Source organism: Oxyura jamaicensis, chromosome 13 (assembly GCF_011077185.1).
Source record: "Oxyura jamaicensis isolate SHBP4307 breed ruddy duck chromosome 13, BPBGC_Ojam_1.0, whole genome shotgun sequence".
Lineage (NCBI taxonomy): Eukaryota > Metazoa > Chordata > Aves > Anseriformes > Anatidae > Oxyura > Oxyura jamaicensis.
The window spans coordinates 8,229,767-8,255,655 of NC_048905.1; the positions used below are offsets into that span (position 1 = coordinate 8,229,767).

General features: G+C 49.8%; 1 long non-coding RNA gene across 3 annotated transcripts; it reads right to left on the minus strand.

The window, feature by feature from the left end:
- LOC118173950 lies at positions 1-25,889 on the minus strand. 3 transcript variants are annotated; one of them, XR_004754465.1, is made up of 5 exons: positions 25,812-25,828; positions 23,750-23,754; positions 1,747-1,874; positions 1,495-1,652; positions 1-663 (listed from the first exon to the last, which is right to left on the minus strand). It is a non-coding gene; the product is annotated as an uncharacterized LOC118173950 (long non-coding RNA). The 3 variants fall into 3 exon arrangements; XR_004754463.1 differs by lacking the exon at positions 23,750-23,754 and having other exon boundaries at positions 25,817-25,889; XR_004754464.1 differs by lacking the exon at positions 23,750-23,754 and having other exon boundaries at positions 25,812-25,844.

Sequence of the window (25,889 nt, forward strand, 5' to 3'; positions counted from 1 at the left end):
GTGTGAGCACAGAAAGACCTGCTCAGTTATCCATAGAGCCTGCTCATGAGCTGCAGCACAGAGAAAGCATCAAAGCCACTGTAATAAGAGGATGTTTCAAGAAAGCAGCCCAAATTATTCCATCTTTGGAGGCACATCCTGCTTGATGCATTTTTTATCTGCACAGTTACCTGCAAATTTTTCCTCATCTGTGTACATTAACTCTGGCACTTAAAGTCATGCATATACAAGAATGTACCGCAGACACATGAGCCAAAGAACACACTGGCATGGCAAAGAGCTCATTTGACTGCATACATTTTATTTTGTAGGATTTCTTCCCCCGCCCCCCCCCCCCCCCCAAAAAAAAAAAAAAAAAAAAAAAAAACAGAGACTCTGGGGCTATAAAGGTGCAGTACAGAGCTCTGTGAAAGTTTACACATGGGAAGGCTCAAAAGAAGTAAGAAATGCAATTTAAAATATGCAGGCAGAAGGGTGGGATTTGCAATCCTGATGCAGGTGAATGCAATTTTTCTTTCCATCTCTCTATCCAGCAGGCGACAGTCAATCTCATAAGCTGCATCTGCATTCATGTACAGCTGTTTAATCACTTGACATTTTCTTCTGTTCCATCTGTATTATCAGTCTCTTCTTTTCTCACATGTCTCAGCCTGAAAACAATCCCTAGGATATTAAAGAGAAAACCATGACACCTTGTGGAAAAGATGAAGCCTTCTCCGGTTAAAGGCATCTTCATGAATACCAGTGTCTCACCCAGGAGGTCTGGCCAGTGTAGTGCTGCCCAGGCAGTTATAACAAACTAAATAAGGCCTAAAAAAATCCCACTAAATTCCCAGTAGAAAACCCAGGTTCATCTACTGATCAAACACAGCCCCTCTTCACTCAGAGGATCAGCTACCAGATTTTTGTTGGCCTTAATCATGATTAAGCTGAGCATCTCTCCAGGGAGTTTTTCCAAAGAACTCAAATCCCTGCAAAAATTAAATCATCTGCAAGATGCTCTATTTTCCTCATGATCCACCCTGAGATCAAGGCAAGGGGTGGGACTAGAAAATCAAGCCCATAATAGCGATGGTCTTGTCTGAGCTGAATCCCAAACAGGTCTGCAGTGATACAGGGGACAAGTCTAGAAATAGGGACACAGGAGATACATTCTAAAAAGATGGCCACTGAGTTCAAAACAACAGGAGAGAAAGAGCTAACTGAAAGTCCTGTCTATCATTAAAATGGCTATCGGTAAAATCCAGGGCCTAGAATAACTAATGGGTTGGGCACTTCTCTCCAGACAGGAACCCGTATGAAGTCAGAACACCAGATGAGGCTCAGTTATGCCCAGAAAGGCAAATCACATCCCCCTGGGCCACACACTCCCAAGCCCTTTCTCCCTAGGACAGTCCCTTCTCACCTACATCAAAAATCATTCAAGATCCCAATTAAACACCAGCTGGTCCCCGAGTACTGAAACTGAAAGCTGTCCTCTTCCCATGAACTCACCTCCTCAGCTCTCACAAGTGCCAGCTGCCAGCCTACTGCCTATGTTAAAAGCAGAAGAATTTGGGATTGGAGAAGTCAAGTGGGCTGTGGCAATCCAACAGGCTTTCTCAGGACTAGTGTCCTCCAAGAGCTGCCCTTTCTTCTGGGAGCAGCAAGGCCTGAAAGAAAGGAAAAAGATGAGGCCAAACATCAGTCTCAAAGCTGAACTTCTCCAGCCACTTAGGGTCAGATCATTATTTTAGGAGCACTTACATGAGAGAAAGAATAGCTTGGGAACTGCTAAGGAGAAACTTGTCTAGATCCCCTTCAGGTCACCGAGCATGTGCAGGACAGCAGAAGCATCTTCAGGCTCTTGGCTCTGTCAAATTTTGGTGGCAAAACTGAAAAATGTGGTAGAAGACATTTTCATTTTGCAAATTTTGCCAACCTGTCAGGACACGCTGGTGATGATGAGCTGCAGAGAGACTGGGGCAGGCAGCAAGGGAAGCTGGGCTCAGTGCAGGTGGGGATGGCCAGTATGTGGTGGGAAAGAAAGGAGGAGGCTGAAAGAGACACGAACATAGTAGGGCTAACACTGTTACTAAGAGAGGGGAGAAGAGGACTAGAGAAAGGTGTTGTTGGGATGGGAGGATTATCAGCTCCCATAAGAGCCCAGGGAGAGTCAGACCCATCCAATAGCAGCAGCAATCAAGTCTTTGATAATTCATGGCCTTTCTCCAGAGGAAAGAGAATAAATGTGAAATACGTGAGGCCAGCTGGTCTTCTGTGTTGCACAGACAGGCAAGCCCTGCTTTCCTCAGCAAAAATATCCAAAGGCTGACACCACCATGCTTCAATGTGACAGCTGGCATCTGCATAGGCCAGGGTCCCTCATCGTGATACTCATCATCTAAATCCCAAGGAAGTCATTAACATCTGCCATATGGCTCTACAGAGGGTTTAAGGGGAATGAAACAGGTAACCCAAACATGACCCAAGAGAAGAGGGAGTTTCCCTCCTGACAGATGGTGGCTCTTCTTCCTGGATATCATCTAGGTCAGTCTAAATGTTAGGCCCTACATCAAAATAAGTTTCAGGTCTCAAAATGGACCCCTCCAAGGAAACTGAGGTCTCCTCAGACTTACTTGCCCAAGCAGTCTGGGGCAATGCTCATCAGGGAGGCAAGAGGAATAGCTGGGATGTACAGGAAGGAGGGCTCCAACAAGTATGTTTGGAGGGTACCAGGGCACTGCTGTGCTCCCTCTAGGTGTGCTTACACTGTCTCACAGATTTGATTCCTGTCTTGCTCCTTGGTCCCAGTTCCTCACTATCCTTCCACACCACAGGTACATCTTTCTGCACATGGGCTCTTGTTCAGAGGAGATAATTTCAGCCTCTTCTAGTTGGCAGATCACTGTACATGGGTCAGATCATGCTTGGGCTCCCATACCTCTTTGAGATCATAGGAATCTGGGACTGTTCAAACCCCAGCAATTACTGATGACGTCTCAGAGCCAGTGAGCACTACATGGGGATCAGAGGAGACCTAGGCCAAAGATTACACAGTGTGGAAGTGCTCATCTCCATGCATTGTGAACTTCATTATGCAGCATGGGAATCAGAGACAGCTCATAGGAAAAAAGTGCCCTTGGAGATACTGAAGCTTCAGTCCCAGCCCTGGAGGAAGCTCAAGCATCCTGACCTACCATAAAAGTAGTACTGCGTCAGAACAACAGTTTGCCAAGTTTTGCTCTTCCTCAGCAGTGGTAGGTAACTTGGTGCAATGTGAGTAGAGAGTGATCCCACCCCTGACAGTGCTTTCCCAGCTGTCTGCAAACTGCTCCTCAGTGCACTTCCCATGCTGGTGGTTGGTGCCTTGCAATGCCTAACAGTTCTGCTCAAGAAGTTACAACTCATTTAGACTCCTGCCTTTCAACAGATAGTGAGAAATCCCAACATAACTCATCTGTAAAGATGTCAGGGTCTCTTTAAAAGCTTTTCAGTGAGAGGTTGCATGTAAATATCTCCAAGTTTAATGTTGCATCTAACCAGTGTTGAAATTAAGCAGTGTGCAAGACCATCCCACCTTTCTCTGTGCAGCACTGGGACCCTGCAAACAAAGAGCAGACCACCTCCAGATGAGCAGCAGCGTAGCAAAACCTGAGGCTGATGTCCTCCAAATCAACATGACACAAACCCCACTTGTCTCCAGAGGATTCCAGCAGACAGCTCTTAATTTATGTCTTCTACATAGTGACCACCAGTCAAAATGGATAGACGCTAGCCTTTATCCTACCTCAATACCTCATTGCTACACAAACCAGAGAAGTACTAATTAATGTTTGTCTGTATATAAGCACAAACACACAATCTCAGGCAACTTGCCATGGACAATATTTTATTCTTGCATGTTGAATACTGAGGACCTGCTACCAAGGTAGGCACCAGCTCACTGCTTTCTGAGAACAAAGGGAAAAAATATATAAAAAAAAAACAGCTCAGTTTGAACTGTATCCTTCTGAGCATTTGCCATTCCCTCTAATTAATTATATCCCTAAAATACACAAGAAACTAAGAAAAACAACAGGCACAAGCTAAGATGACTGTACTGATTCCAAAAAGCTTTTATCTCTTTGCAATGAATAAATAACTCTGACGTAACTACTTACAACAATTTTTCATCAGATGTCTGAGCATTAAACTCCTTTTCCAGACCTGCTGTGATACAGCTCTCAGCAAATGTGCTGATGGAAAACCACTGGCAACATTCACAAATGTGTCTAAAACCTACCACAAAAATCCAGGAGAAAATATTCCAAGGACCTCCCACACCACTTCTTCTTTCTGTAGCAATGCCACCTTGCAAGTCTCAGCATCTCTGTGTGCAGTCCATGGGTATTTTAGCCTACCTCTTCAACACAGAAAGCACAAATACTGCTTTTTCAAGGACAGACAGGAAGGAGGTCATAAAGCTGGGTGCATATTCCCAACATCCCTCAGACATCTTGAGGTTGAAAAGAAACCCAGAGCATTCAAATTCACCTTTCCCAGATGCATGGCAGACTCAGTTTGTAACCAACCTGATGCTGCTGGCTAATGGACACTATCTCCAGATATCTGCTCAAACGGAGTCAGAATCCAGTGATTTCATGTGTTACTAACCACTGACTGCAGGAAAATTGAAACAATTAAACAGGCTAAGTCTGCACTAACAATCAGCCCTTTTCAGAGAAGGAAGCTGTCTCTTTCGTATCGGGCAGCCCATATTGCCATCACTTAATCAGGCTGGGATTTAAGGAAGCCCGCTGTGAGATGACACAGATTGCTTCCTCCCTCGGGAGCTGGCAAACACCATGGTCAGTGTCTAACTGGCAACCTCCACAAAAAGTGGCCCCATTACACACCACAGCTGACTCCTGCTCTTCGTTCTTTGCTGGCACTTGGTCTCTGCAAACCTGGACTGGGATCAAGGGCCATCCCACATGTTGACCCCTCTCTTTATACATCAGAAGTCTTACCTGGCCACAGCATATCAGCGGAAAAGCAGGTGATGACAAAGGGAATGTATAACTGTTCATGCATCTCTTTTGTCTCCCATGTCAGCCCAGTAGATAGAGCCTTGTCTAGGTGTGGATGAAACCATCTGCTCAGTGTCTGGCAGCTCCGGACAGGCAAAGGGAAGACTGCCACTTCCAGCTGCCCAATTGTGCTGAGCAGCAGAGCTGGAAGTCGGGGAGCTCTGGCAGAGGTAGACCGACTGCCAACATGGAGGAGAAAGGACAATGGAGTCCGTTCCCCAAGACAGTACCGGTACAGAGCACCAGGATCAGGCCAAACAGTTCCAGACAGCTGGGACCTTTTGATCCCCCTCCTTCCAGCCCTCTGTAAAAGCAGCAGATACCCTACAAGAAGCCTTGGTGTGGCACTGTGTCTCCAGACTGTACAAGTTTACTAGTGCCCTGGATTTAAACTCATTTCAGGTGTTTAGCTATCTAGCTGGAGCTAAACAGCATGTCTCATAGACAAGCTCAGGAAGTGTGGCTTAGATGAGTGGGCGGTGAGGTGGATTGGTAATTGGCTGAATGGCAGAGCTCAGAGCACTGCGCTCGGAGGTGCAGGCCTGTAGCTAGCGGTGTCCCCCAGGGGTCAGAACCAGGTCCAGTCTTGTTCAACTTATTCATCAACGACCTGGATGATGGAACTGAGTGCACCCTCAGCAGGTTTGCTGATGACACAAAGCTGGGAGGAGTGGCTGATAGCCCAGAGGGCTGTGCTGCCATTCAGAGGGACTTGCACAGGCTGGAGAGCTGTGCAGAGAAAAACCTGATGAACTTCAACAAAGGCGAGTGCAGGGCCCTGCACCTAGGGAGGAATAACCCCAAGCACCAGTACAGGCTGGGGGCTGACCTGATGGAGAGCAGCTCTGGAGAGGGACATGGGGGTCCTGGTGGACAGCAGGCTGACCATGAGACAGCAATGTGCCCTTGTGGTCAAGAAGGCCAATGGTATTCTGGGGTGCTTTAGGAAGGGTGTTGCCAGCAGGTCAAGGGAGGTGATCCTCCCCCTCTATGCGAGGCCACACCTGGAGTATTGTGTCCAGTTCTGGGCTCCCCAGCTCTAGAGGGACACGAAGCTACTGGAGTGAGCCCAGAGGAGGGCTACTAAGATGATCAGAGGACTGGAGCACCTGTTGTATGAGGAAAGGCTGGGAGAACTGGGCCTGTTTAGGCTGGAAAAGAGAAGACTGAGGGGAGACTTCATTAATGTATATAAATATCTGAGGGTAGGGTGTCAAGAGGATGTAGCCGGTTTCTTTTTGGTTGTGCTCAGCAACAGGACAAGAGGCAATAGGCACAAACTGAAGCACAGGAGGTTCTGGCTGAATATGAGGGGGGCACTTCTTTACTGTGAGGGTGACAGAGCCCAGGAAGAGGTTGCCCAGAGAGGTTGTGCCATCTCCTTCTCTGGAGATACTCAAAACCCGCCTGGATGCCATCCTGTGCAACATGCTCCAGGTGATCCTGCTCATCAGGGGGGTTGGACCAGATGATCTTCAGAGGTCCCTTCCAACCTTGGCGATTCTGTGATTCTGTCTTCCCATGTGGACCTAGCAGGGGTTCAGCAGTCTTACTCCAGTTTGGGTAAAGCTGTTGTTGAGATGCAAAAATTAGGCACACAGAACCCCCAGTCACATATACGTCCACATATACCTCCATATACCTAATGGAGGAGATAGGATGTCCCAGGCTACAGACTTATTAGCCCCATCACCCCACACCTCAATGCACTTCCAAACTGCCTGGCAGCTTCTGCTTTTGAGTTCAATCCCAAAGCTTACCTGGGAAAACACTTTGTCCAGCTCGGAACCTGCCATTACTACATGCCCATAGTCTCTGCTGCTTTAACAGACTGGCTCCTCAGGTTATACATATGACTTTGCACAAACACTGCAACTATTTCAATCAATGAGATAGCCTTCATTAGCCTCCCCAGGCCTGGACCTGCTCCAAGATACAGAGTTACACTGGATGCCGAAATGCTGCACCTTGCACCAGGGAACTCTTAGTGGGAGCTTAGGCTACAGCCCTCCAGATGCCCTTCCACACCCATTTTGCAGACTAATCACCCCCCTGAACAAGAGTTTAGGGAGGAATCCTTTGCCCACAGGGAGAGCTTACATGATATGCAAAATCTCCCAGTACCTCTCACACAGATGTTTCTGGGAAGGTCTGGGGCAGTCCCTTGTAAGATGTGCTACTTTTGCAGGACCCTCCAGACCTGTATCCCTGCATAGCCACATCCCAGCACACAGCTCATTACTTCTCCTAGATGGTTGTTGTGAATCCTCCATGACCTCTTGCAATTCCCATCACTTATGTTCATTTAGGAGGATATAGCTAGCTTTTAACAGGGTTCCTCACCTCTTAGCAGCTTAAAGCATAAGGAGCCTTCATACATATGGGTGAAAGTGGAAATCAGAAGGTCTTTAGGACCGGTCTGAAAATCGTGTAATGGAAATTACAGTGCTGTGGCAGAGCCCTTGCAAGTCTCCAGGTCTGTGTCCAGATCCACTGCTGTTACAACTTATTTGAGCACTGGCTATTCTTGAGCCACTCATTAGCATCCCTGAATGGCTTGTCTCTGCAACCTGGCAATGAAGATAAGTAAAAAATACTTTGTATAGCAAGGGCACAAGGAATTGACTGGAAGTTGCATCAAGCCCTTGATAATGCTGCCCAGCGAGAGATGTCCTTCATTGGCTTCCCCTCCCCCAGAAAACAAGTCCGTGGGATATTTTTTGAAGTCACACAAGGAGCAGGAAACAGTTTTAGAAGGGAAAGTTTCTTCAGCTTTCCCTAAAGACATTGCTTATGATAATTAAAAAGTATACATTTACAGGGTGGCTACACAGGCATGACCATGAAGAGCAGAGAGCTGTGTGTCCAGCCATTTCCTGTGACAAACATAAGAAAATTGCTTTACTGGTGTCGGTTCTGCCAAAGTAGAGTTGGGCAGAAAGTGATAAACAAACAGTAGTGTGCACAAATACATCATCCAAGTTGCAGAAGGTCTTCTTCTATTTCCTATGCATTTGTAAAACATAAGTAATCATTTAATAATCACAGTCATTAGGAATGTGTGTTGTTACCACACATGAATTGTATCCTGGTTGTTTGATCTTGCAGAATAAGAGCAGGACATATAGGAGGCCTCAGACCTGTTCCTAAGCTGCTCCCACATTCCAGACTCATCCTGACTTCCTAGATGCGACTGGGCCCCCAGGAGATCCTGAACCGGCATGTATGGTCAGGCTTTTTGGGAATGAGAAAGCTCTGACAGGGAGAGCCAGCTACCAAGGAGACAGGAACAAGCAGGAAACCAACAGGGTACCACTACAACTAACAGCTTCTCTCGCCTCCCACAAGCTGGGGAGATGAGGGAGTAACACAGGATGGAATAAAAACAAGGACAAGTGCATCTCATTTCTGAACATCCCCTGTCTTCACCTTATCAGTTGTACTATTAGAAATAGATGCAAGGGAATGCATTACTACTACCAGATAAAATTTTAATTGGAGAGTCCCTTTCAACACAAAGCTGAGCATCCCATCTCAGGTAGATTTCTCCACACCACTGTGGCATGAGAAGCTTCACCCTGAGCAGGTTAGAACTGATGTGGATCATTTCTGAAGAGCATCATGGCCATCATCAATGACAGGTGCTGCTTATTAACCTTAAGTCACGGGTGATAACAATCACTTAATGAGTCCTCAATTATGACCTGAGAAATTTTTAGGCATAGAAAAAAAGCCATTTGTCTGAGCTTGAGACACCAGCCCTCATCTTCTCTACCTTGATTTCCCCTTCACACTTTTCCTAGCACTTGCGGAAAAGCCGTGCCAGGCTCACATCAGCAACAGCATGGGAGCTGACAGACCTCGTCATTTCCTCCCCAGCTGCACTGATACCATGTCTGAGCTGTCACCAGGTCTCTCCTGTCCCACTTTTCTGTGACTGGATATGACTACACAGGAGTGAGGGCCTCAGAGACTCTGGGACTAACACACAGTTTTCTAGGACAGCATGCTCCAATTGTGAACTCCAAAGAGCATGCTGAATGTAATGGAGAGCCAGCTCCTTCCCAGGGAAAGTTTGTAGCACCACCAAAGTCAGCTTTAGGACCCTGCTCTATCCTGGCAACAACAAACCAGCCCTTCTGCAGGGCCTATTAGCAGAACTTGGTCCCTCCTTGGAACACTCTCCTTTCTCCAGACCTTCAGGAATGAAAGAGCTATGAAGGTCTCACCATGCAGAAGTCATCACATGAAAACCTTTCCATGCACCTTGACCTGTCATTACCTCTGGCCTCCTGCAGCCCATGAAGGGCAGAGAGCAGACCAAAGCTGAGGTTTCCTCAATCTTCTCACACCTCTCCCAGGAAGCCAGGAAGCCTTGTGCTAGGAGAGGAAGGGATATTACTCACTCTCTTTAGCCTCTCTGGAGCACTTTGGAAGGCAAGTTTTTGTTTCAGTTTAGATAGATCCTTCCCAATATCCATCATCTTCAATGATGGGATCAGAAGAAGGGCAGTTTGATAAATGCTTCTTCTGTGACACCATCCCACCACTCCTGCCTTTCTGAAAAAAAAAAAAAAACCCTTTGGGTTTGGGGTTTGTATTTTTTCTTATTTTTTTCTGGGTTACAAGCACCACAGGACAGTAAAGGGTGGCCACTAAAAAATATTCACCAAGCCCTAAGGCTCAGTATTTGCATCACTGAGTACCACAGGAATCTTGTTTCAATTAGCTATGATCTCTTGAAAGACATACACTAAGATACAGTGATACCAGTAAATTAAACTGCACGAGGGTAACGTGTGGCTGCACTCTCAAGCTGTTGCAGACCCCCTGACATTGTTTTACCCAAGATGAAATAACTCGTGGTCATGGTTCAAAAATAGGCAGGATTAAGAGTCCTTCTCTGTACATAACCACCCTGTTCCAATTGTGTTCAATAGCACAGACACAGGCTGTATGTTGGTATCTGTTCCAGAGAACAGCCCAGTAGCAATGCAGCTGAGGGATTTTGAGAGGAGCCATGGCAGGAGATGTCTAGCACCCAGAGGGACAGGAGAGACAGCTTTTCCCCATTGTTGCACAGTACTGCACACCGCATGCTACAGATACTCAGCAGAGCTACTTGTGTGAGAGAAACAAGAACTGCTTATCTGAGCAGCCCAATTCCTGCTTCGGTTTGTTTCATCTCCATGAAACAAAGCATTAAAAGATTAAGTAGCTCCAATAAAATGCAGGTCAGTCCATCCTTCACCCTCTCCCACAGCAGCAGGAAAACAACATCCAGCTAGCGCTAGCAGTTAAATGGGCACGTTGCAGCCTAAAATCCATACTTAGTGGAACGAGGCATCAACATCTGACAAGGCCACTGCCAAATTGCTGTTTCACCTTGGAGCTATGTCAGAGGCTGTCTGTGCTGGACACGAGTCTTCAGCAGAACCTACATGGAGAAGCAACAGTCCCTTTGCACTGTTTTTGGCAAAAGATGCCCAGAAGCACATTAGAGCAGCACTGGCTTCAGCCGTTCCTTCAAGAAAGCCTTTGCTTCATGACCTTGAGGCAAGCCACTCTAAGATTCAGATTGCCTGGCAGACAATTCTGTGGCATGATGTGGCATCATTATCACAACTGAAATAATCAAAGGGAAGAAAAATGTACCTCTATGCATCTCTGCATCCCCAAGATCTCTCACATGCCTTGTCCATGAGCATGCAGGTATGGGAACACAGGTCTTGCTGGACACCCCAGGTGGTCACTACTGCATAGGCCTCACACGTCTCCTGTCTCGGGCTAAGGAGAGCCCTAAGGGCTACAAAGATGGTGAAGGGTCTAGAGGGGAAGATTTATGAGGAGTGGCTGTGGTCACTTGGCCTGTTCAGCTTGGAAAAGAGGAGACTGAGGGGAGACCTCATCGCAGTCTACAGCTTCCTCACGAGGGGGAGTGGAAGGGCAGGCACCGATCTGTTCTCTTTAGTGACCAGTGATAGGACCTGCGGAAATGGTGTCAAGCTGAGGCAGCGGAGGTTTAGGCTAGACATCAGGAAGAGGTTCTTCACTGAGAGGGTGGTCGCACACTGGAACAGGCTCCCCAGGGACGCAGTCACTGCACCAAGCCTGTCGGAGTTTAAGAAGCGTTTGGACTGTGCACTTAGTCACATGGTCTGAAATTTTGGGTAGACCTGTGTGGTGCCAGGAGTTGGACTAGATGATCCTTGTGGGTCCCTTCCAACTCGGGATATTCTATGGTTCTATGATTCTCTCTGGACCTCCTCCCCAAGGATGCTCTCCCTCCCCCAGGTTCCTATGAGGAACCTGTAATGTGAGGAGCTTTCCAAGAGCCCTGCAGCTGGAGCACTGCCTGCAGGGCTCTGCAGCAGCAAGCAGCAATGGCAGCACCGACAGGCTCCCAGCAGGCAGGGCCTTGCACGTCTGTGCACATGTATGGGTGAAGAGCTCATATGCAGCCAACCACCAGACACTCAGCTTGTCCTCTTGTCAGCTCACTCCAAGAACTGCTCAGCTAACTCATCAGTTAGTCCCTGACCATGATCATTTGGGGACTCACATTTTGTTCCCCCATGACATCTCCATCTCCTCTCCTACACCACTCTGGCTGCTGCAGCTTCACGTGTGCTGCAACTGTCCTCTTCCCTCTTGTCTTGCAATCTCCTCACATGGATGCTATCCAAATAGCTGCAGGAAGCAGAGCAAAAATACTGCCAGCTCTAAGAGCAGAGCACAGGACCAGCTCCAGACAAAGCTCCAGCAAGCACCTTGCTGAGATTTCTCTGCAGATGCCCCTGGGGACAGCAGCAATGTGACATTTTCCACCTGACCACAGGTTCCTGGCCTCTCCCACTCAGTTACTGTGCATGAGGGAAACTATGCTGGTACACCACTGCTCAGCAGCTGGGATATGCAACACCCACCCCACTGCTTCTGCCCTTACATTACACAACTGGAGTTAAAGCCCCCCAGTACTGTCCAGCTGCATCCTAAATCCCATCCTGGCACCACCAAGCCTTCTGAAGAGGCGAGTCCTGCCAGATACCAGAGGGAGCACACAAACATCTCAACGACAGGCTGGGATCTAGTTTCCCCTTTTACAAGAAAACTAAGATTTCTGTGCAGTCCCACAACTGTGGGAAGTGGGGCTTTAAAAAAAACCCTTGAGAGTAGCCCTACTGCCATTGCAGTAATTCCTCAGGTGTCTGCCCAGGAGGCAAGCCCCTCTGCACAGCCCAGTGGCCCTTTTAGCTGCCAGGGCACTCTGCTGGCTCATGTTCAATGAGCTGTCAAGCTGAACACCCAGATCTCTTTCCACAGGGCTGCTCTGCACAGCCTCTTGTCCCCCAGTCTGTACACATAGCCAGGGTTGCCCCATCCCAGGTACAGAATCTGGGCTTGAGTGCCAGGTGCACGTACCAGGCTGGAGGCCAGGATAAGCCTGAGCTCCATGGAGGGCCTCAGATTTGGTGATGGGCATGAAAAGTATTACACTGGGCTGGAGCCTGGAGCACTAAACTGCTCCAAAAGGGTGACCAGTTGTATTTGGAGGAAAGCACCCCACATTTCAGGAGTGGTTCAGCAGTGAGAGGGTATTGATTCTGACCACTCTACATCAAGAACTGTTAGTGATGCATCCATGAGCTGAGTACACCCATGCCTGCTCTGTTCTGCACTGTGCCGGAGGCTGTGATGTGCTGTACAAACCCCGTGGCTGCGGGACAGACCCAGCAGCTCATTGTAACAGGGAAGCCTGCAGGCAGGTCCCACTCGGTACTGGTGATCACGCCACCTGCAGAGCTGTGTGTTTGTTTATCTAACAGTGCAGGAAAGTTCTCATGAGAACATCCTTTAGGAACAGGGTTGTTTTATTGAAAGAAAATTGCATAACTGCTCAAATGACCAAAAGTGAAAGCTTCTTTCCAGGGATGGGATTTGATCTACACCGTGGGAGAAATACATCCAGGGTCGGTCTGATTCTGAGCAAATATGGATTGCCCAGCATCTGAAGGGACTTAAGATTTACTCACTATCCGTATTTCTCTTCTTATTCTGTCTTATTAAAACAGCTATTTTATTGATCCAGTTGTTGCAGGGCCTTTCTTATAGAGATCCAGAAAGGGCCCTGCACTGGGCTCTCACCTCAGCCATGCCCAGAGCAGAGAGGCGGAGAGGACACACAGCTTCCCCGGCAAGAACTGGGGCCTGGCATACACAGGATTAGTGGGTAGAGGCACTTTAGGTACAAAGGGGCCAAAAAGACAGCAGGACAGTGAATGGTTGAGGTACCAAGAAGTTAAGGGATGCACATCAGAGACCAGGACAATCCTGGGGGCTGAGCCAGACCTTTACAGCTCAGCCTCAGGCAGCCAGGACTTGCCACTGCACGTGAAATGCTCGTTCCCCTGTACTGCTCTCACTTATGTTGGTGCATCCGCTCCAGACATGGGCACAAGCCCAGCTGCCAGTCCCAGCTGGGATGTCTCAGCCCATGCCTGGACCGCTCTTTTCTCATTTGCCAGCCTTGCGCTTAGCAACAACCAACCCCAAGAGCTCACTTGCTGGCTACTGAGATGCTGGGATTTCTTTCTTCCCCCAATCTCCAGCATTGATAATTTCTGGCTCTAAAGGAAGCCTCTAGCACAAACACACAGGCACACACAGTTACTTCCCCAAGGCCCCTGCTTCCAGAGGAGCATCCCAGGGCCTCCGCATCGTTGATGCCACAGCATCCGCTACAGTGATATATCCTCAGGGCAGGTCCTAGATGAGAATGGATTTACAGAGTTACAGGGGATCAGAGAAGGAAGAAACAGCTGCATTCACCTACAGCTCCCCCATAAAGACTCAAGGTTGTTAAATTTTGCCCATGGGCTGTAGCTGGGTTGTAGCATTAAGGATGCTCACTGGTGGCACTAGCCAGGGCTTTCCCTACTGCAGCAAATACAGCCCCAATGGGCTTCAGAATGACCCCTCCCTCCCCATTCCAGAGTACAGGAAAACAAAGAAACTGCACACCATTGCCCCCAAAAACTAAATAACCAAGCCTTTCCCTATCAGACTTTTGGACAGAAGCTACAGAGGAGAGAAGTAGGGTCCAGTGGAAAGCCCCTCCAGCACGGAGGAAATGACCTCAGAAATGACCTCACTTCATGAGGCCAATGCTGCACCATTGGTCCTGACTGCGACTGAGAGACCTGAACGTCACTGAACAATCTCAGATCTAAATGACTTCAAAATCTTGTGTGCTACTTGATAAGGGGTTAACGTGATGAGTGCACAGGGGCTGAGTTTGTGCACAAGGTGAGGCAGGCCAGCAGGAGATCCAGGGATGAACTGGCACTCTTTCAAACCCCAGCTAACCTCCAATCCCTTTTCAACTCTGGAAAAAGTTGTAGTTCATTAAAAACCAACAGGGACTCTGCCTGGGGGTGGTGAGCAGGGCCTGATCCTTCCCTTAGCCATAGGAATTGTAGCCTGGTCATCAGAATGTACCCCCCTTTTGAGTGGCAGCCCCAGCTCCAAGGGAAGTGACAAGGCAGGGCAGGGCATGAGTGGGACTTGCTGGCAGACTACCACCAGCCTTCACTGCCAGTGGAGAACACCCTGGAAAAGTCCATAGAGAGCTGCTTCTTCACAAATAAAGAGCATATCTCAAAAAGCATCCAATATAATTTGGATTATCTCATGGCAAACAGATAAAAGTGGCAGGAGATCAGGAAGCAGTTTGACATGGGAGTGAGTACATCCCTCATGGCCTGTCAGTCTGGCACACAGACACGAAATGGCTCCAGCACAGTCACACGAAGGGGACACCTTGGGGTTTGTCCCACTGGTGGGCTCCAGAGCAGAGCCATAGTCCCTATGTCTGTGTGGTAGGCATCACTACAGAGCAGCGGAGTGAGCAAGCCACCAGGTAATGCTGCTGCTGCTGGGCTGACTTCTTGCTGGGGCACGGAAATGAGTCAGCTCCAGCCTAGACCCTCAAAGACATCGTATGCATGATGAACTCAGGCTTGTGGGTCTTCTGTCCTGCTATACCCACAGCACTGGGGAGCACACTGCCACAAAACCCCCAGCAGTATGCTGGGCTCTGCTCTCCCAGCCACACTCCTGTTCAGGTGACCACGCTGAGCAGCGGAGCAAAAGCCAAGGTCAGAGCAACAAAATATCATGCTTCCCTTGGCCTGGCCACCAAAGCCAGGTCTCCCCAGTCAGGCTCTCACATGCACACATACTGCTGGAAGGAAACAGCCACTCCAGTGTAGCCCTCTGACACCCTCAGATCTGGGTTGAAGACTCCCTGAGATGAACCAGGATGTGGGGAAATATGCTGGGGTGAATGGCAGCAGGTCAGTAAGAAATGAGCAGCATTACAGAGAACCTCAAACCAGCTTGGCCTCTTGGCAGACTATCAGAGGGGAACGTGTTCTGCAGTTTTGCAGACCTAAACTGATGCTCCAACTCCTTCCTTTTCTCACCATGCAAGCACGGGACTAGGGATCTCACTGGGGCAATTTCTATGAGTCCAGATCTTTCAGTTAAAGTTAGAGCTCACCATGGCCATCTGTCTAATTCTTCTGCAATTTAGTCCGACAGCTCATGGGAAGTTGTAACGACCTTATGCATGAGTATGTTGCTGCTCTCAGATCTCAGCAGCCATGACCACTCCGCTGACAAGCATCCCAGGCTCCATGAAGCGTCTGTTGCCTTATTAGCAGGGCCTCCACTTGGGATTTATTTTCCATCCAGAATTTAAGCTGAATTTATGTATTAACTAAAGACTATTAGTGCCAAAAATAAGTGGAATGCCACTTGCTCAGCAACACAGGCCTTTACAAGAGACCACGTGGCACAGCCAGCCCACCCAATTGCAACACCAGAGAAGCTTTTTATAGACACACACATCTGATGGAGCGCAAGTGATGCTTGGCTTGCTACAAGCTTTGCTTTGCAAGTATCTGATTGAAGGGGAAGGGAGAGGGAAATATCCCCACATCCACAGGCAGGAGGCACAGATCCCTCCTCTCCTCTGCACACTGGGTAAGGAGCCAGGTGGAATTGTTTTAGGAAGAGGTAGTGGCAGAGCTACTCCATTTCTCTGCCATAAACACACACATGCAGCATGCAGCTTCTGTCAGACAGCACATACAGTGCTGAGTATCTCAGTGCAACACCTCAACATCACGACTATTCAATTTTCCTCTGAACAAGGCTGCTGGATCATCAATAAAGGTCACCCAACACTGTTCTGCTTTAGCTGCTGGTGCCTTCCCTCTTTTGCACATTCTCCCCAGGGCATTTGAGTACACCCCCTGCACTGAGCTGGCTCAGCTACCAGGAGTGATGCTGATGCGATTCTGAAGGCTTCTCCAAGGACTCTGACCAATCTTCACTGTGAGGGATACAAAGCCACAGCAGCAGCAGCAGCACTGCTATTGCCAGCAGCCTCGGGAAGCCCGTGTTGCACAACCCAATGCACAGTCACTGCAGGGAACCAATGCACACAGGTGAAGGGAAGCTCTCACGTACCAAAGCAACCATAGCTGCCTATCTAGAATGGCCTGTCCCCTTCCATTGCTCCCATTCGTACTCTGAACCCACCATTTGGCACCCTCTGCAAAACCAGACCCAGCTGCTGAGCATGGGACAGGCAGCAAATAGCATGGGTTGGTTGCTGCCGGTCCAGCAGACCAGAGGAAATGCAGGTCACAGGCTCACAGCAGAGGTCAGAAGGGCCAGGACAGTCACAGCCCATCTGTACAAACTGGTCTGGTCCCACATCTATTTGCAGAGGTTTCAACAGCAGCTAGAGGCCACCAGCTGGACCAGAAGCCCCAGGCATGCCACTGAACTCCGCTCTCCTGCTTGCTCTAGAACAAGCATCACAGTCCCTTGCTGCAGGCAGGACGTTTGCTCTCACCTGGATACTTTCTCCCAAGGCTGCAGGGCAGAAAGGCAAAATGTCCACCCTGCAGCCTTCCTGGCAGCTGTTCTCTGCTGCCTCAGTCCTCACCCTGTCATTTCTGCATCACTGACCTGTGCAGGAAGGCAGAGCAGGGAGCAGGTGGTGGTGGCTGAGAAGCAGGGAACAGGCAGGACTGCCAACAACACCAAGCCCAACACTGGGCCTCTCTTTACAAAGGAAAAGTGAGATGCGGTCCAGTCTGAAGATGGCAAAGAGCTTCTCCTCACATTATCCCAGCTCCCCTTTTGCCCAAGGGACAGAGTGGAGAGAGCTCAGTCCATGCTGCTACATCCCAACCTCCCCAGCGCCCACCCACATCGCCCACGATGGCTCCTGGCCTCCAGCCCTGCTCTCCACAGCCATTCCCCTCCGCTGCATGTCCACCTGAGAGAGGCTGAAAAGAAAAGCAGCAGACCCAGCAGCATCTGGGGCGGGCTGCAAGCAGCAGCTCAGAGAGGCAAAGACAGGCCATGTACAAGAGGAATGGAGAGCCAGCATACGGGGCCAGAGGAGCCAGGTGAGTTCACAGGTACAGCTCTGGCTCTGCACTCTGCAGGCAGACGCAAGGCTCCTTGACTCTGGTGCTCCTCTTTTATGTGGAAACCTCCACTAAACTCACCAGCAGGGAGCTTGGAGACCAGAGTGCTGGCCCCAGCTGCTGGCTTCGCCAAGGGTTTGTGGCACCTTGTAACAAAAACACTAACATGCAAACCAAAACCCCCTGGACAAACCAGGGGGATCCACATATCCAGTAAGTCTCCAATAGTCTACAGGCTTGCAATAACAGGCAGGTGAGAACCACATGGGCAAGAGGTCCTGAGCTGATCACAGTCATGGACTTGTTCTGGTTGGATCTGATCTTTGGAGGTCATCTGGTCCAACCCCCTGCTCAAGCAGAGACAACTAGAGCAGGGTGTACAGGACTGTGTCCAGATGGCTTTTAAGTATCTCCAAGGAGGGAGGTGCCACAACATCTCTGGGCAACCTGTGCCAGTGCTTGGTCACCCACACAGTAAAGAAGTGTTTCCTGATGTTCAGAGGGAACCTCCTGTGCTCCAGTTTGCGCCCATTGCCTCTTGTCCTGGCACTGGGCACCACTGAGAAGGGCCTGGCTCTGTCCTCTCTGCACACTCCCTTCGGGTATTTACAGGCATCAACAAGATTCCCCGTGAACCTTCTCTTCTCCAGGCTGAACAGTCCCAGCTCCCTCAGCCTTTCCTAACAGGAGCAATGCTCCAGTCCCTTCATCACCTTCATGGCCCTTGGTTGGCCCCTCTCCAGTAGCTCCATGTCCCTTTTGGACTGGGGAGCCCAGAACTGGACCCAGCACTCCAGGAGTGGCCTCGCCAGTGCTGAGCAGAAGGGAAGGATCACCTCCCTCGACCTGCTGGCAACACTGACTTAATGCAGCCCAGGACACCGTTTGCTTTCTTTGCAGCAAGGACACACTGCTGACTCATGTTCAACTTGGTGTCCACCAGAACCCCCTGGGCCTTTTCTGCCAGGCTGCTCTCCAGCTGGGTGCCCCCAGCATGTCCTGGTGCCTGAGGTTGTTCCTCCTCAGGGGCAGGACTCTACACTTCTCCTTGTTCAGCTCCATGGGGTTCTTGTCAGCCCATGTCTCCAGCCTGCCCAGGTCCCTCTGGATGGCAGCACGATATTCCTGTGTATCAGCTACTCCTACAGTTTTGTGTCACCTGCAAACTTGCCAGGGGTATGCTCTGCCCCATTCCCCAGATCACTAATGACATTAAACAAGACTGGACACAGCACTGACCCCTTGGGTACACCACTAGTTACTGACTTCCAACTGGACTTCATGCCACAGATCTCCAACATCTGGACTCAGAACCAGTTTTCAATTCACTTCACTTCACTGTCTACTCATCCAGAAAATAATTCATCAGCTTCTCTAAGAAGAAATTCTTCACTCTGAGGGTGGTGAGGCACTGGAACAGGTTGCCTGGAGAAGTTATGGATGTCCTATCACCAAGAACAGGTTGGGAGGGGCTTTGGGCAACCTGATTTAGTGGGTGGCATCCCTGCCCATGGCAGCAGGGTTGGAACTGGATGATCTTTAAGGTCCCTTCCAACCCAAGCCATTCTGTGATTCTATGATCTTATGTAGGACAGTGTCAAAAGCCTTCCTGAAGTCGAGGTATACCATATCCACTGCTCTCCCATCATCTACTAGGCCTGTTATTTCATCACAGGTAGGACATAAGGTAGGAATAGGTAGGACACAAGGGTCTTCCTCTAGGCAGCCTTTTGTGATTTTTCACCTCAAAAAACACCTTACTTCCTAAAAAAAAAAAAAAAAAAAAAAAAAAAAAAAAGCCTGTAACAGGGACACCTAGAAGGGATGCTGAGAGTCCTCCAATCTGAGTGTTCTTCACATTTAATGACACTGGACAACTTCATATGAATTTCAAGTGAAATTCAAGTGAATTTTAAGGAAATTTCCTCAAGAACAAGTCTAAACAAAAAGACTCACTGAAACAAATTCATATTTTCTAACATGGTGCAGCCTCAGAGAACACTGCAGAAAAAGAAACCAAAGCCATCATTAAAAACATGTTAGGGTTTTCTGAGCTCATCTGCAATTACTGCTCTAAAAGCTGAGGATGCATGATAGAGAATAGTGGGTGTGGGAGGGAGAAGAGGAGAAGGGGGAAAGGAGAAAGACAACAGCAGCATGGGAGGAAATTCAGCACTGCCAAGAGAAAGCCACAGCGATGGGCAGAATTTATTTCCTTGTAGAAGGGTTTCCGATATCACCGGTTACATAGAGAAGGAGAAAAAAAAACATTATTTTGAAGAACCCTGGCCTGGCCATAAAACTAAGACCTCTAGGAGGGATGTTTCCCTCATATGCTGCAGCCTTATTCCCCTCATGTATGCCATTCCACCACCCTCCTGCAAAAGATGAGCTTAGACCAGCATAAAACTGTTCCACATAAAATCCTGTTATTATCCCAACTTGCTGGAAGGTGTGTGTCTGCTACAGCAAAGGCCTCCAAGCCTCACTGCGGGGCAGGTTTCTGTCCTAGGGACAGGGATATGTTTTCCACGGGCTCCACACTCACCCCTTCCCACTGACATGATAACTCCTGGGAACTCCTGGCTAGTGGCTGACCTTGGTTTTCAGCAGGAGGAGTGCAGCACATGGGCCCTCGCACAAGCACTGCCCGTCACTACAACCACTCTCCCTCCTCAAGCCCAGCAGGAGGTGTGGAGTAGCAACCCGTGCAGTAGCTGGAGCGGCCACAGTCTGAACCATTGCTGGTGACACGTCCCTTGGCCCATCCTCTCTTCTGGAGCCCTCCTTTGCATTGGCACCTGAGCTGCCCTGCACCGGGCAGGAGATAGGCAGCCAGGAGAGAAGGGGAGTGCCTGGATTCTCCCTCCATGCAGCAGCCGCCTGACACCACATTATATATCTTTATCCCCACCCTCCCCATTCACAGGGATGTCTCAGGCCACATGAAAAGTCCTGGCCAGTTCTACCCCTGCCCTGAGAGGAAGCAAGCACAGATCCTCCCCAGGGCCATCTGTCCTACTGAGGCATCACTGACCCTGCTCCTCACAACCCCAGCCCAAAGGACACAGAGGAAGCTGCTTTGCCTCCAGCTTTGCACCCCTGTCATCTCTGGAGTGGCCCCCAGACCAGCCCACCTAATAAACACCCGAGTGGGTCAGTATGGGCCCTGCAGCCTCTTGGGGCCAGAACCAGAGACTCTGCAGAGATCTATGTGCTGCATTTCAGCACCTCACAGGCTCAGGAGGTGAAGCACCAGGGACTTCAGGAAACCAGGATGGCTGAGCAAGGACCTGCTGGTCAAAGTGAGTGTAAGAAGGTAATGCACAGGCAGTGGAAGCAAGGAGATGTGGCCTGGGAAGAGTAAAGGGATGCTGTCCAGATGTGTAGGGATGGGATAGGGAAAGCCAAGGCACAGAAGGAATTAAACTTGTCAAGGAATGCAAAGAATAACAAGAAGGGTTTCTGTAAGTACATTGCTCAGAAAAGAAAGGCCAAGAAGAGTGTACCCCTTCCGATAAACAAGAGGGGAGAACAGGTAATGACAGACATGGAGAAGGCTGAGGGACTTCTGTAAGGCCTTTGACATGGTCTCACACAACATCCTAATCTCTAAATTGAAGAGATATAGATTTGAAGGGTGGACCATTCGTTGGATAAGGAATTGGCTTGAAGGCCACACCCGGGGAGTGCTTGTCAATGGGTCTATGTCCAGGTGGAGGCCGGTGAGAAGTGGTGCCTCTCAGGGGTCCGTCTTGGGACCGGTACTCTTTAATATCTTTGTCAATGATGTTGACAGTGGGATCGAGTGCACTCTCAGCAAATTTGTAGATGACACCAAACTGAGTGGTGCAGTTGATACAACAGAAGGAGAGGATGCCATTCAAAGGGACCTGGAATCATAGAAACATAGAATATCTCCAGATGGAAACATAGAATCATAGAATATCCCGAGTTGTCCCAGGCCTGGACAAGCTTAAGAATTGGGGCCAAGTGAACCTAATGAGGTTCAACAAGTCCAAGTGCAAGGTGCTGCACCTGGGTCAGGGCAATCCAAGACATGAGGACAGATTGGGAGAACTCATGGAGAGCAGCCTTGCAGAGAAGGACCTGGGGGTTCTGGTGGGTGAAAAGCTTGGCGTGAGCCAGCAGTGCACACTTACAGTCCAGAAGGCTCCAGGGACACCTCATTGTGACTTTCAGTTCTTTAAAGGGGCTTATAAAATAGATGGAAAGTGACTTTTTACTTGGGCAGATAGGAGTAGGACAAGGGGGATTTTAAACTAAAAGAGGGAAAATTTAGATTAGATATTAAGAGGAAGTTCTTTTCATATAGGTTGGAGAGGCACTGGAACAGGTTGTCCAGAGAAGTTGTGGATGTCCCAACCCTGGAATTGTTCAAGAACATGTTCGACAAGGACCTGGGCTACCTGGTCTAGTGGGTGGTGTCCCTGCCCAGGGCAGGGGGGTTGGAACTACATGACCTTTGAGGTCCCTTCCAATCCAAGCCATTCTGTGATTCTGTAACTCTCTGAGCAGAGATGGAAAGGACTAACACTCCTCTCCTGGCTCTGTGGCACAGTCTGATCACTGGGCAAGTGAGAGGGTTGGAAAATTTCCCAACGGCAGGGCAAAAAGGGCTTTGAATTATGAAAGAGCTGATAGGAAGGGAAACCCTGCAATGAATCTCTTCCCAGCAAGTTGACATGATGCTTTCTAAACTCTCAGTAAATCTTTTGGAACATAAGAAAACATCCAAGAGGGAGACCAGCCCTATCCACAAAGCCTCACCATCCCTCACCCCAAACGGGAGTCCAGCAGGGAGCTGTGCAGGGCAGGGAATAAGCAGCCTTTCACAGAGCCTGTCCTACACTGCAGCACCCACAGCCACACATGTGCCAGGAGCAAAGGAGAGAAGAAGACCTCTCTCTCCAGCAGCAGAGCTCCCCAGCAGCGCCTTGATGGCAAAACCCCAGAGCTCAGCACCAGCACTCGCAGCCGTGCACCTGGCACCCAGCACAGGCAGCTGCAATCCTGCAGCCACCCAGGGCTGCCTGGGCACCAGCCACTGCAGGGAAACCATGGCCATTCTCCTGGCAGGAAAGTTTTAGAAGGTCACAATTTCCTACTAGGACCATCATATGTGCCTATCTGCTATTCTGAAGCCAGAAACCACTTAATGTATCTCTGATTTAGCAGTCACCAGGCCCTTTCCTGGATGTTTTAACATCCAAATCTGAGGTTTGCTGCTCTCATCAGATCACTGGCCAGTTACAAAACTCACCATGGGATTCTCTCCTTTGGAGAAATGGAGAACCATCTGGAACCTTATTCCTGCAATGGCCATAGTTCATGGCTACCAGACTGATTACAGAGAAAGCATGCACTTTCTCGGCAAATTCAGCTGTTTTCTCTACAGGTGTGTCAACACCATGGGCAAGATTTCCTCTACTTTCTTGCACCTGTGCTGTCCTGATGTGACTGCTCTGGTCTCTGTGCTTTTGCTCTGATGATATGGAGAAGGCACTTCAGCCCACAGTGCCTTCCTGGGAAGGAAGGAGAGGCCAGAGATCACCTGCAACCTGAGGCAGGAGGGCTCTGGATAACCTGTCTCAGCACAGGGGGTGAGCACCTTTTCTCTCACCAGGAAGTCTGCAGAAGTCAACCTGCACACACAGCCCTGCCTGTCCGGGCTTGGGCCACCTCCCAGTAACATTTACTGACACCTAGCATCCCAGAGGGCTGCAAAGTGGGTCTTTATGGCAACTTTCAGGGTCATTTCAACACACAGGACAACCTAAATTGCTCAGACCCACACAGCAGCTACAGATTTGCAGAATTTCACAAGCATCAAACAGGCCAGCTGCTCAGCCTCCATTACCCAAGCATTCTCCATCACAATACGCACCACAAAGCTGCTCAGCCCTCCAACAGCTTGGGAACTCGTCTCTCCACACCATCGTGCAGGATCAAGTGCCCTCGGGGATCAGTGCTCGCTGCCAGCACTCCCAGCTAGTTCTGAGAATGAGAAAAACAGTCTAGATGCCAAGAGCCTGCATGTCACCACGCGATGGACTGACAGAGATCATCTCTTGACACGTCACAGCTCCCCCACACAGGCAGAGCGTGCCGCTGCAGATCAGAGACAGGTCTGGGGACCACAAGTGTATGTCTTTGCAGGTGTAGTACCTTTGCTGTGAGCTGAGCTTGGCTGGGAAAGCTAGATGGCCACCCATGGAGAGTCGACAAACTGCTGGCTGGCAGCGGGCAGGTCCCTTGCAGACCTGCTCTGGGAACAAGCCAGGGCTCCTCCACTCCTAGCCACCCACTCAGATCCTCCCCGCTGCGTGAAGTACCACCACAGGATCTGTCCTGTTTTGAGCAGGGTCTGCTGTCTCCAAGGAGGAGCAGTCAGCTGCAGACACAGCCCTGCACCCCGGGGGATGGATCACAGAGGTCCATCAGTGGCAGGCACTGGAGCAAGGACAGGCTTTCATTGCTATTTCTGCTGATTTCCAGCACTGATACACTGATACACAATCCAGCACATGACCAGTTTCCGCCTGCTCCCTAGCAGAGCATGCAAAGCAGCATCCTGTCTGCTATCCAGGCAGGGAATCACAGCATGGAGATGCTACAAAGCTTTCCTACTGCCAGTGGCACAGGTGGGAAGTGAACCCAAATCTCCATGCATGGCCCCCTTGCCTGCACCCATTCCCTCCAGAGCATGAAGACACACAAACACAACTCCATGCCATGTGTGCAACAGCACAGCCACCCACACACAGGGCTGGGACAAGCCCACACCACAGCAGCTGGCTTTCTTTGCTGCAGCCTCCAGGTAGACTGACCATCAGGTAGAAATAAGGCAGATGCTCTACAGAGCTCCTCCTCCAGAGCATGGCCCAGGTGAGGGAGATCAGGCTCCACAAAATAATTACTGTTCATTAAAAGGAGAAACATGTCACTGCCTTACTGCACCGCACAGCCTTCCTGTGGCTGCAATCACAGCACCCATGACACCCATGATGTGCCTCTCCCCCGGCACCCCACCACTTCTGGCAGGGATGCATCTGGGGAAATCCAGAATCAGTGGCTGCACCCCAACTATCCCCTACACACAGACACAACCCCTGGGAGCCTGCATAATACTTCTTCCCTTTGGCCTCAGCAGCACCCTGCAGCAAGGCAAAAAAAAAAAAAAAAAAGAACATTCTTTGGGTGTTGCTTCCCATCACCCTAGTTCTTGTAGGTAGAGAAGAATAAATCCCTGTTTTCTATCCAGATTAAGCTGTATCTCCTCGTACATCCAATTCAGTGCCCCAGAACCTCAGGGCCTTTCCCAGCATCTTACCAGCATCTCATCATCCCAAACCTACCAGGCCACCTCACCCCCCTCTAGGCTTCCCCTTGGGCTATGAGCCCATCTGGACTCCAGGGCATGGTCAGGCCTCAGGCTCCTACTACATTGGCCAAGACCTGAAGTTGCTGTTGTGCCTGAACATCCAAGAAAGGACAGCACAGAGAATCAGCCTGCAGACCCAGCCTCTCCTGTTCACCATACCAGGGAAGACCAGCTTAAATCACCAACCTAAGAAGAAAAAGTGCCCAAAGAGCGATCCCGCCTTATAGCAGACCTCCACTCCAGCTGCATCCCCACTTTCTGACATCAAGGCATCTTTCTGGGAGTGCTCAAGATCAGGGCAGTACTGGGATGGTGGGATGCACATCTGATGTCTGCCCCATTTGCCTGTGGCCAGCAGTGCTGCTGGAGAAGCCGGGTTGGGTGTGCAGGCACTGGAACAGGCACTAGCTCCTCCTGCCATGTACATGGAGCGTGCCGAGCCAAGCCAGGAGCTGCAGGAAGGTCCAGAACAGGAATCCCTGCTTTGTTCCAGCGCAGGACATAACCATGCAGCTGTCCAGGAAGATCGTGAGCATGTCCCCCATACCAGGGAACTATGAGAAGACCCCTAGGTCACACCAGCCTCACCAGACAACTGCCCCCAGAGCTCAGGGCCAGGATGAGGAAAACATCCTTCTCCTGGCAGACAGTGCAATACTGGAGGAAGGTGCAGGTGCCCAGCATCCCTCCAGTGCTGGTATCGTGGGCTGAGGCAGCCTCCTTGCACAGGGAGCAGGGGCCAGGACAGCCCAACTCTTCCTTTGTGGATACAGAGAGATGTCTGAGACCCTGAGGCCACTTTACATCTGGTAGAGGCTTGCAGCACAGGCCGTGCCTGATCTTGACCTCACCTTGGCTTGACCCAAGGCCACCAAACAGCGTCAGCGGATGGCACAGCAGCAGGAAGCCCGGGTCTGATGGGGC